Below are 13,319 nucleotides of genomic sequence, written 5' to 3'. Positions count from 1 at the left end.
TGGGCTGCCCTTAACCAACCCCCACAACGCTCCTCAAGCTTGATGTCCAACAGGCGACCCTGGCGAGTGCTGCAGCATGTTACTGTGTACTCACCTCCGCGTACCCCTCAAAGTGCAGACTGCCAAGTGCAAGTCTTTGTTGTGAAACACATCAGCGTGCTTTCCCACCGACGTGGATGGACGATCCAGCGGAGGGGGATGATTCCAGTAGGCTGGCCTAATAACGACATGCTGAAGTATTACAATGAGATTCCCGACATCCGATGGCGGGAAACGCAGCCCGTCATCGGTGGGCTGAGCGGGCGATTGCGGACTGGTTTCACGGTGTCGTGAAACCGATCGCATCATATTGTCCGCTCATGCCACTGAACAGGCCTGATGCTGGTGAGCATGGAAAATCCGGGCCATAGCGAGAGGGGAAATGTTAAGGGGTTCAGCGTCTTCTTAAAGGAGCCTGGATGAAATGTCACCCAGGCTGTTTAGTGAGGCAAGGGAGGAAACAGTGAAGGCTCAGCCATCTTTTCCCATTCCATTCTGGCTATAGACCTAGCGCTGAAGGATTGTTGTACCACTGTTTATAAGGGAGAAAGGGACAGACTGAGTAATTACAAAACAATCGACTTAACCACCTTTCCTTGGCTACTGGTTCCATCCCTCTCCCTGGCAATAGTCCAAGATTAAGCCAGTCTGTTCACAACCAGTGGCTGTCACATCTGATTTGAAATGGCCTCTGACCTCATACTCAGGCCATTACTAAGACTGCCTATTCCCACCTCTGTACCATCACCCGATTTCACCCTGTCTCAGCTCACCTGGTGCTCAAACCCTCATTCATGCCTTTGTTATCTCTAGACTTGGCTATCCCAACGTTCCTGATAACTCTCAAATTCTACCCTCCGGAAACCTTTGCTCAACCAAAGCTCTGCTGCCTGTGCCTCAACTCGCAACTAATACTATTCCCCCATCACCCCTGTGCTCACTAACCTACATTGGTTCCTGGTCAAGCAACATCTTGATTTTAAAATTCTTGCCCTTGTTTTCAAATTGCTCCATGGTCTTGTCCCTCTCTATTCTCTGTAATCTCCTCCAGTCCCACAAACCTCCGAGATATCTGCACTCCTCTAATTCTGGCCACTTGTGCATCCCCGATTTTAATCGCTCCACCATTGGCGGCCGTGCCTTCAGTTGCCTGGGCTCCAAGCTCTGGAATTCCCTCCCTACACATCTCCACATCTCTACCTCACTCTCCTCCTTTTGGACACTCCTTAAAACCTACCTCTATGACCAAAGATTTTGGTCATCTGACCTAATATCACCTTATGTGCTTTAGTGTCATATTTTGTTTTACAAAGCTCCTGTGAAGCACCTTGGGAAGTTTTATTATGGCAAAGATGCTATATAAATATAGGTTGTTACTGTTTTTTTTTACATTGCTCCTCTGAAGTGTTTTGGGACATCTTACTATGCCAACAAAGCTATAAGAGGTGTTGTGGTGCCATGGGTAGCATTCCTACCTCTGAGACAGAAGTTCTGGGCTCAAGTCCCACTCCAGGGGTGGGCACGCGAGGCTGGAAATTCCTGTCCAAAGTCAACGGAACTTTTGCTGGTCCGTCAAATTTCCCATCCCACCCGCTACGATTCCCTCAGCGGGTGGGACCAGAAAATGCCAGCCCAGGAACTGATGACCAAGGATGTTCGTAACATGGCCAAGCAGGTTGTGTATCAACCTGCAAATCCTTCTAATGTGATCCAATGGCAGGTGGTAAGATTAGGAGCGATTCCTGGTCAGCCACATGATGGAAAGAGATTGGAGCTGGTATGGTTCAAATTTGCGCCAACAGCATGGGGTTTGATTCTCTGTTCCAGCTGGGGTGGATTTGAGTCCTGTCTCCTTCCCTAGCTGTTGGGTGTGGGTTGGCCCTGTCTTCAATGAGAGAACCAAACAAGAAGAGAGGCCACCTAAGTTGTAACTTGTGGCTGTTGATAATGATGGGTTACACTGGTCTCAATTGCCGGGTGACCCAAGATGGCAGAACTGGAAATGGCAGTATAAGGGGGATTTTTGTGACAGCGCTAGTAACTCTGGCCAGGATTTTCTGGCCCCAGCGTGGAGGATCCCGCCAGCCAGCCAAAAGTCCATTGACTTTGGTGGCACCGGTAAATCCCGCTGGTGGCCAGACTAGAAGATCCTGCCATCTGAGTCATTGCCAACGAGCTAAACTAAGTGAGGGTATCGGCAGCTTTAGCTAGTGTCAACAGGGGACGTCACCCCTCTAGATGGATGAAGCCTGGAACAATGGAAGAGGCAGATAATCCTAGCAAGAGGATATTGGCTCTAAAGGTGGACACCAGCAAGGTGTATGACACATCCAGGGCACTCTCCTGACAAAGCAGACTTGTGGCCTGTGTCACTGGAAAAGATTGCATCTTACCAAGTGAGATTCCATGGTTGGCAATGAAATATAGTCACAAAAATACGGACATATGAACATACAAAATAGAAGCAGGAGAAGGCCCTTCAAGCTTGCTCCACCATTCAATAAGATCATGGCTGATCTGACTGTAACCTCCTGCCTACCCCCGATAACCTTTCGCCCCCTTGCTAATCAAGAATTTATCTTGCTCTGTCTTAAAAATATTCAAAGACTTTGCTTCCACTGCCTTTTGAGGAGAAGAGTTCCAAAGACTCACAACCCTCTGAGAGAAAAAAATTCTCCTCATCTCTGTTTTAAACAGTGACCCCTAGTTTCCACATGAGGAAAAATCCTCTCTACATTCGCTCTGTCAAGACCTCTCATGATCTTAAAGTTTTCAATCAAGCCACATCTTACTCTTCCAAAATCCATTGAATACAAGCCTGACCTGTCCAACCTTTCCTCATAAGGCAACCCGCTCATTCCTGGTATTAATCTAGCAAACCTTCTCTGAGCTGCTTCTAATGCATTTACATCCTTGCTTAAGTAAGGAGACCAATACTGTTCACAATACTCCAGATGTGGCCTCACCAGTGCCCTGTACAACTGAAGCATACTTCCCTCCCTACTTTTGTATTCAATTCCCCTCACAATAAATGATAACATTATATTAGATTTCCTAATTACTTGCTGTGCCTGTATACTAGCCTTTTGTGATTCAGGCACTAAGACACCCAGATCCTTCTGAATCTCAGAGCTCTGCACTCTCTCACCGTTTAGATAATAAGCTTCTTTTTTATTCTTCCTGCCAAAATGAACGTTTTCACATTTACCCACATTATACTCCATTTGCCAGATCTTTGTCCACTCACTTAACCTATCTATGTCACTTTGTAGCCTCCTTATGTCCTCTTCACAATTTACTTTCCTACCTATCCTTGTGTCATCAGCAAATTTAGCGACCATACCATCCATCCCTTCATCCAAGCCATTTATATAAATTGTAAAAAGGCTCTGATCCCTGTGGCACATCACTTGTTAAACCCTGCCAGCCAGTAAAAGACCTATTTATAGCTATGCTCTGCTTCCTGTTAGCTAGTCAATCTTCTATCCATGTCAATATATTACCCCCTACACCATGAACTTTTATTTTCTGCAATAGCCTTTGATGTGGCACCTTATCAAATGCCTTCTGGAATTTAAGTACAGTACATCCACAGGTTCCCCTTTAACCACAGCATGTGTAACTCCTTCAAAGAGCTCCAATAAATTTGTTGAACATGATTTCCCTTTCACAAAACCATGTTGACCTTGCCTGATAGTCTTAAATTTTTCGAAGTGCCCTGCTATAACATCTTTAATAGTAGACTCTAACATTTTCCCTATGACAGATGTAGTTTCCTGCTTTCTGGCTCCTTACTTTTTTAAATAAAGGAGTTACATTTGCTACCTTCCAATCTAAAGGAACCTTTCCCAAATCTAGGGAATATTGGAAAATTCAAGCCAACACATCAATTATTTCACCAGCCTTTTCTTTTCAGACCTATGCTATTGCTTACAGTTGGAGTGGATGGTGCAATGTTACATCCAACACTCAGCAAGAGGAAGGGACCTGAAGAAGAAAGACAATGGCAAGAAAGTTAACTTTTTCTTAAAAAAAAGGCAACCTAGATGTTTTACAGCAACATTCTTGCACTATAAAATGGTGCAACACCTAGCACAAAATGTACTCCTCCCTGCCTACACTTCCCTGTTCAGTTTTTGTCTGCAAATTGACTGCTTCATCCTGTGCTTTCAGCTCAGGTTAGCCATTGCCTAGATACGTGTCTGTCATATAGAAATTCTGTCACTGTTCATGAATCATTTAATTATCAACACCTTCTGGATACCCCCCACTGAATCGAGATGGCTTCATTAACTGGGCTGGCATGGCACAGCAGATGTTGCAGTTGCATAATGAGCAACAAACTCCAGTATTTCACAGGTAAACCCAAATACCTTGACTGTTACCAATGGAAATAAATGATTACATGCCCTCACAGTTGAATGAATATCACTGGATGCAAACTAAGTTGTGTCCCATTCAGTTGAAAGAATATGCAGACCACGTTGTTTTTATTCATTGACGAGATGTGGGCATCTCTGGCTTGGCCAGCATTTATTGCCCATCTCTAATTGCCCTTGAGAAGGTGGCGGTGAGCTGCCTTCTTGAACTGCTGCAGTCCGTGTGGTGTAGGTACACCCACAGTGCTGTTAGGGAGGGAGTTCCAGGATTTTGATCCCGCAACAACGAAGTAACAATGATTTGGTTGCAAGATAGGATGTTGTGTGACTGGGTTTTCCTGTCCATGCATTGTGCCTTGTTGCATGTGCAGGCTTGGAATGTTTTCTGAAGGGACATCCTTCAGAGGAGACCTTAAGCTAAAGTCCAGTCTACCTTGACACTTGTATGTTTAAAATTCCCAGGGCACAACTTGAGAAAGTGTAAGAAAATCTCCCAGTTCCCTGGGTAATATTTGTCTCTCAGCCAACACCACTGAAAAAGACTACTGCCCATTCCCATCACTTTTTCTGGGATCTTTCTGTGCGCAAGTCACTTGCTGTGCTTCACGTTTACACACGGTGTTGAAACAATTTGAGATGCTCTTGACGGGCATAATTTGGTGCTAGGAAGTACAGCAGAGTCACTGTGACTCATTGACAGCACTTTTTGCCTCTGAATCTGGAGGTCTTGGACATCTCACAAAATCTAGGCTGAGACATTAGTGCAGTACTGAGGGAATGTTACATTGTTGGAGTGCTGTCAACTGTTGCTAGTTGGATGAAACATTGAGTGGAATTTAAGGCACTTCCCCCATAGTGAGTGTGGTGGCAGGGAGAATTCAAACAGGTGGGGGCCCCATCACCTTTCCGCCTCCAGATTAATCTGTAGAGGGAAGACCCATGGCAGCCTTCCCACCTTGCTGCCAATTGAGGCCCTTCAGGTGGACGATTGATGCCAATTCATCCCGCCACTGCTGGTGGGATGGGGTCTTGCCATGCATAGAGTAAGACAAACAAACTCAAGTGGGGTTCTTGCCTGGGTTCTATTAAGAGACAGGGGTTGGGGAGGTGGATGGTGGGGGTGGTGGGGTCCCTCGTTCAAAGGCACTCAACGCCTGATTGAGGGACCCGGCATCGGAAGGAGGGGATATGGGGCCGGCAGAGAGACATCCGCCTGCTCTTGCTGTCAACCCTCTACCCCCATGACCCTCACCTCGTAACACCCCTCCCACTATCACTCGCCTGTGGCTTACGATCCAGCAATGATCCTGGGCCTTGAGTGGGTGTAGGATGGGCAACAGCCACTGCCTCCCTGGTGGTGTTGCCGTTCAATAAAGCAGGAGGGGCTTTTGACCCTGGGGTCCTCGATCTGTTAAGTTAAGCTAGCCTGTTAAGTGCCTGAGTGGCCTTCCCGAAAAGAGGTGACACGGGGCTCTCACCAGCTCTCCAGCAGGCAGGCAAGATCCCCATCACCTCCACTAAATCCTGCCCCTTATATTGAAATGCTGACAGCTTGATCACATTAAAGAACAAATGGCAGGATTCAAAGAAGAGCAGGGAAGTTCTCCTAATGTCCCAGTGAATATTTAAACCTCGTACAACGGCTGCAAAACAGATTATCTACTTACTTATGTCATTGCTTTTTTGTGGGAGCTCACTGCGCATAAAGTGGCTGATAAATCTCTCTAAATAACAACATCACGAGCACCGTGAAGCACCATGGAATAGCCGCGAGCAGGAAAGGTGGTACACGGGAATTTGAACTCCTCCTCCCAATGGAAACCAGATGAGATGGAAGTTAAAACCCAAGCAGTACATTGCTGTTCAATAGGTCTTAAACGAGTCTTCGTTGTCTTAAGTAGGTTTACCGTATGTATACAGATATACAGTAAAGGGTTCAAGCTAAGAGCTGTCTTCATGCCTGCTTGTGCACACGCTCCGTCCAACATTATACTGGACCCTAGGTGCAGGTCATGTATTCTCTTATATTGCTGTGTGACGGCACTGTACTCAGTCCCATATTAACTCTATATGTGCTTTGTAGTAATTATGGCTTCCTTTAAGAATAATACTTGTTAGGCAAGTTCACATGACCTGTAGTAACCAATAGGAGAGTTGCGCGGACAACCTCAGGAGTCCGTGTAGAGATAGAGTTAAGAGTTGAAAGCACACGTGTAGTTGCTGCTGAGTATACTGTAAATAAACTTAAAATTTCCACACAAGAACCATCTGCAGATAAACTCAATCATTAATAGCACAACTTGGCCACCCTACAACAAACTGGCGACGAGGATAAAACAGGATTGAACAGAAGAAATCAAGTTACAAAGAAATCGGCACTATACCTCACCCAGTGATTGGAAGAACTGAAGAAGTAATCCCCTCTCAAAATGCCACAATTTGGGAGAATTGATCCTTTTGAACTAGCCACAGATGATCGGTCTCAATACATAGAACGCCTCACCTTTTTTGCAAGCGAACGAGATTATGGGGAAGAGGAGAGGTGAATGATCCTCTTGTGTACTAGTGGGAGCAAAACCGACAGCTTGATTTGAAGTTTGACGGCACCCAGTGCTCCAGATTCGAAGAATTTTGATGAATGGATGGACCTTGTGAAGGGTCACTTCCAACCCAAGCCCTCAGCCACGGTGCAGTTTCAGGTTTAATTTGTGAAATAGAGCCCCGGGTGAGGCAATTGCCTGCTATGTGGCAAATTTGAAGCAGTTAATGGAACATTATGAGTTTGGTACGACAGGCTCAGAGATCGTTTAACGTGTGATGTGAAAGAGGACTCTATTCAGAAAAGATTATTGTCCAAAGTAAATCTAGATTTCAAGAAGGTGCTAGAGATAACGCTGGCCATGGAAAGCGCAGTAAGAGATTCAAAAGCAATACAGGGTGCGCAAAATGATGCTGTCCTCCACATCGGGTGTGAAACCTCAGCCAAAAGAGGCACAAAAAAGTGAGACTCTGCTGAGAAGCGGGAAACAGCCCCCGCTAGGTGAAGAATAAAGAAAAATAACTTAGCAGCGGAAACGAAGAATAATTTTAATAGAGGCGGAATCAGTTTTTTAGCGATTGGCAGTTTAAAAAAAACAAATGCTCCTATTGGCACAGAAATGGACATGTGATGAGGCAGTGCAAGGAAAGATTCAAGCAGAGCTGTAAACAAAAGAAGAAGCCCAATGAAATTTACAATGTAGGAGACCCTGAAACAACAAATTCAGACATTTACTTATTGTTTAATCTGAAAGTTGAAAAGACAGAACCAATATTTGTCACAGTGAAAGTAAATAGCAAACCTGTTAGAATGGAAGTGGACATGGGAGCTTCCACTATATAAATTGGGGAACATACCTTCAGACATTTGAATAATGGCGAATATCAATTAAGTTTAGTAGAAACAGACACCAGGCTAAAAACATATATGGGTGAAAACATTCAAGTAAAAGGCATAAGCAGAGTAACTGTCCATTATGGAAGCCAATCGGCAAAGCTCCCAGTGTTATTATTGAGAGGCAGAAGACCAAGCCTTCTAGGGCGGAATTAGCTAAGGGAAATCAACCTTGATTGGCCACTGGGATTCCAAAAGGAAGCTGGAAGCATTCCTCTTTAGAAAAAGGAGTCTGTAAGGACTCAACAACTTGAAGAGATACAGGCTGCCCTAAGCCAAAACCTGGAAGAACAGCAGAAGGAACTCAGAAAGACCCTGCTTGATGACAGAGTTCGAGACAAGGTGAGCAACCTTCATAGGGAAAAATAAAACCTGTTGAAAGACCTTCACACTCTACAAGATTCCCTCAGGTCAAAGTTTGTACCTCTGGAAAAGTATGAAGAGAAACAGAAAGAATTCAGCTCTTCTCGAAACAAACTGAAGAATGAGTTGGCAGAGAAGGCTCAACAATGCTGAATTTTCCAGCAGGCAACAAACAAATGCAAAAAAGAGATGGAAGAACTGAAGAATCAGCTAAATGAAGCCAAAGAAGTTTTGAAAGCATAAGTTGCAGATTTGAGCTCTGAGGCGTCCTTTGGCGCAGGTGCCTCTCTATGGCAGACAGAAAATGAAATTTTGGGAGACTCAGCCACTGAGCTCAGACAAGTTGAGCTTGCATCTGAGAAAAGTCTGGCCAACAGTGAAGCCAAAAAGAAGGCTGAGATTAAAGTCTGCGTGAGGAAGAAGAAAAGTGCACGTCCCAAGCGAGGGAGGTAATCTATTTGAGTCACTCGGTAGATTCACAGGGCCTCCACCCAGTTAAGGAGAAAGTGAGAGCCATTAGAGAGGCAACTGCGCCAAAGAACACCTCAGAGCTCAAATCATTCCTAGGAATGATCAACTATTATGGGCGTTTTTACCCAATTTGTCTACAGTGCTGGCCCCTCTGTACTCTCTACTCAAAAAGAACCAATGTTGGTCTTGGGAGGTGCCCCAGAAAGAAGCTTTCATAAAGGTGAAACAATTGTTACACTCGTCCAGTCTATTGGTGCATTATTACCAGACAAAAAAATTGGTGCTGACATGTGACGCATCTCCCTATGGAGTGGGAGAAACGCTCTCTCATCGGATAGATGACAGCACAGAATGGCCAATAGGTTAAATATCATGAACACTCACCACAGCAGAAAAGGGATATTCGCAGATAGAAAAGGGCCTGTCCATCATCTTTGGTGTGAAGAAATTTCACCAGTATGTACATGGCCATCATTTTACAATTGTCTCAGACCACAAACCATTGCTAGGATTGTTTAGTGAGGACAAGGCTGTACCACCCATAGCCTCAGTAAGAACACAATGATGGGCTTTAATTCTGGCAGCATATGAATAAACATTCGTACGTAGGCCTGGCAACCAAATTGCAAATGCCGATGCCCTTAGTCATTTGCCTTTACAAGGAAATGATGAGCACTTCCCAGTTCCACAGGAACTTGTTTTACTGTTAAATTTCTTAGATTCCTCGCCGGTATGTGCTCGACAGATCAGAGACTGGACAAGTCGGGACCCAGTCCTATCTCAGGTACGGGAACAAGTGCTACATGGTTGGTCACAGGAGCCCGTATCTGACAAAACGAAAGGGTACTTCAACAGAAGACATAAAATAACCAGCCAGGATGGCATCTTATTGTGGGGATCATGGATGATAGTTCCTCCAAAGGGAGGAGAGACACTTTTAATTGAATAACGCAGTGCCCATCCAGGAATTCCCTGAATGAAAACCATAACACGCAGCTATCTATGGTGGCCTGGGATAAGTGGCAAAATAGAGAGTTTAGTAAAGCGCTGTGTGCAATGTCAGCAACTGCAAAAGTTGCCAGTGACAGCTCCATTACATCCATGGGAGTGACCAGGTAGACCCTGGGTGCTGTTACACATTGACTACATTGGACCTTTCCTCGGAACAATGTTTCTGCTCATTGTCGATGCCCATTCAAAATGGTTGGACGTATATGAGGTGAAGTCACCAACGTCAGCGGCTCCAATTGAGAAACTATGTCAGAGTTTTGCCATTCACAGACTACCAGAAGTAGTCATTTCCGATAATGGCACAGCATGCCCACATGTCTGTCCTTGGCCTGCTGCAATGTTCTAGTGAAGCTCAATGCAAGCTGGAGGAACAGCACCTCATCTTCCGATTAGGCACTTTACAGCCTTCCGGACTTAACATTGAGTTCAACAACTTCAGATCATGAACTCTCCCCTCCATCCCCACCCCCTTTCCTTTTTTCTAATAATTATTATATTTTTTAAATATATTTTTCTTTTCCCACCTATTTCTATTCTTATTTTTAAATTTATTTCCATCTATTGTTTCATCTCCACCTTTTAGCCTATTTCAATCCCTTCCCGCCCCACCCCCACCCCCACTAGGGCTATCTGTCACTTGCTCGTCCTGCTTTCTACCCTTAATGTTACCATTAGCACATCCTTTAGCTAATATCACCACCATCAACACCCCTTTGTCCTTTTGTCTATGACATCTTTGGCAATCTCTCCTTTGCCTCCACCAATCACTGGCCCTCTATCCAGCTCCACCTGTCCCACCACCGCCACCCCCCCACCCCGCCACCCCTTAAACAGATTATATTTCACCTCATTTCTATTTCTCTTTAGTTCTGACGAAGAGTCATACAGACTCGAAATGTTAACTCTGTCTTCCTCTCCGTGGATGCTGTCAGACCTGCTAAGTTTTTCCAGCTATTTTTGTTTTTGTCTGAGGTTTCCAGCATCCACAGTATTTTGCTTTTATCCATATCTTTTATGTTGCTCCTTTTTCAAGTATGGCAGCACAGAAACAGTACATCATCATTTTGTCATACATCACCAGTAATAAATGACTGAGCTAGACATAGCTTGTTAGTGATTTTCTGCAATGCGTGGTTCAACTGTCAGAGACTGTGTCCATGAAGCATGTGGGAGGATAAAGCAGAAAGGTCAAAGTAGTTTATCACTTGAGGGCACTGTGGCAGAGTTCTTAAAAGGGATTACATTGATTACTGATCTGAAGCTTGGTTGTTGGTTACTGTTATGGCACAGCGGATGGTAAATCCTGAGCTGTTCAAATCCCAGAGGAAAACTTGAAACAACTGCCACAACTATTTTACAATTTGTATTTATTTAGAGATGCGAGCCTTGAATTCAGTAGTATAAGGCCACTGAGTCTTAGAGGTTTCTTACAAAACTAAATTAAATCTGTATTTTAAAAAAATGATCCTAAACACATACATAGGTTTACAAATTAGTACTATGATAACTCCTAGCTCCCCTATTTAATCTAACTCCCAGTTACACCTCTATTAAGGCAACAGTAAAACACATACATTTTAAAAGACCCAGGCAAAGAACAGCCAAATTCAAAATAAGTTTTCTTCTCTTAAGTTGATGTAGACAGCAACTTGAGGCTTAGAGGCTGGAGGCTTTTCACACTTGTTTGATCTTAGAATTCCTTCTTCCTTACACTTAACCTCATCTCTTTTATACATTTTTAATGTAAATCCCATTGTTTCAATATGTCTTTGGACTTTACATTTCTAATAATAAAAATCTTTAATAGTACCAATTTTATCATTATGCTTTGGGAAAAATAAACACACTGTTTGGTTTAACCTCTGTTAGCTAGGTGTAATACCTTATCACCTCTTTGAAATTCACTACTCAGATTTATCTAAAAATGCACCTCACACTCTACAACTTCAACCATGTTTACTTATTTAGCATTTCAAATGTAGCTTCTCTTCTGACACATCAAAGACTTCAGAGCAGCTGCCCTTAATCCAATTAAGTCACACACACACACACACACGCACTACTCCTACTTTACAATAAATCCCAATAACATTATGAAACTTATTGGGCTGAATCTTCTGGCTGATGTGTGGGTGGCAGGGACCGCGCGTCAGCGATTAAAATGCCGCGTGGGCGTCCCAACATCAGCGTGCGGCATCGCAAAGTTTTGGTCGGCGGGCGCGCTATGCAGCTGGACGTGCGCCCACCATTAATTGTTAAGGCCATTAAGTGACCAATCGACCAGGATTTTGAGGGGCCCGTGCAAACTTCGGGTCGGCGCACGGGCCCAATGGGCAGGCGGGTAAGTGATTTTTTTTTTTACAAACCTTATCCAGTGGCGGGATGAGGTTTGATATTGGAATTAAAAATGTGTCATAAAGTTTTTGTGTATTTCATTAACATGTCCCATCTCGTGTGACATTTTCACGTGAGGGGGACGTGTTAATGGTTTTTTTTGTTTTGCGATTTTTCATGTTTCACTGCCTTTCAGCGATCTCCCTGAGGCAGCGCTTAGCCTCAGGGAGATGTGCGCTCTTTCGTACGCATGCGTGAAAGAGCACACTCTCGCAGTTGGGGAATCCCCTCCCCTGCCCGCACAGGGAGTGCATAGTGCTTCCCATTGGGCAGCCCGCTGGGTGGGCCTTAATTGGCCCGCCCACGTAAAATGGCGGCGGGACCCGTTTCGGTGGCGACGATCAGTTGCCCGCCCGCCGCCGAATCGGTCGGGCCCGCCCGCCCATCAGGGGCAAAATTCTGCCCGTTATATATTCCTGACAATCACACTTAGAGTTCGGGAGGGACATGGCGTGGTGCTGAGGCTTAGGGAGGGACATGCAGGTGTAGAGTTCATGAGGGATGCGGTAGGTATGGTGGTCTGTACAGCGGTTTGCTTTGGGTGTTTGCAGAGGTACATGCAGAGAACTGGGCAGTGACTAGGTATCGAGTGCTGGGGGTATAATTCTGGATCTCAGGGAATATTTAATTCTAATTCCGCTAATCCTTGAAACGAGAATGAAACTCATACACAAGCGTTCGCCAAGATCAAGCATGACGTTGGGCTTTCTCTAGTGTTAATAAATAAACTGTTTCCAAAGCTTTTCACCTGGAGACAAAATATCACTTTACCCAAGCAGATGGAATTCGAATTCCACCTTGTTTGATGGATGGGTGTAAGGTGAGACTTTGGGATTCAACCCAAATACTTAAACACAGCAAAACAATGTAATTATCTTGGGCATTCATGGCTGCATAACAACATTAAATAGCTTTCTAAACTGATTTCAGGTTAGCTTAATGTCAAGCAAAGATTCCATATACTTGTAATCAGAGGAGACTGGTTATTATACTTCAGATAAAGACACCACAAGGCTCTGAGAAATTAGACAGATAGAACATTATATATTCCAAACTGGGAACATGTGGTAAATTACTGCCAATTAACTTGCATTTCAGCAAAAACAGCCTTGACACATAAGTACTGAAACAAATTTAGATATCAGACAATAAAATATGTTCAGAATATGCAAAGCAGTCTGGATCATTGTTAGAAGGGTGCGACCATTTTCTTCTGGCTTTGTTCAAAA

Source organism: Cetorhinus maximus, chromosome 17, assembly GCF_964194155.1.
Source record: "Cetorhinus maximus chromosome 17, sCetMax3.hap1.1, whole genome shotgun sequence".
NCBI lineage: Eukaryota > Metazoa > Chordata > Chondrichthyes > Lamniformes > Cetorhinidae > Cetorhinus > Cetorhinus maximus.
The sequence above is the reverse complement of the archived record's forward strand: the minus strand, read 5'-3'. Positions refer to the sequence as shown.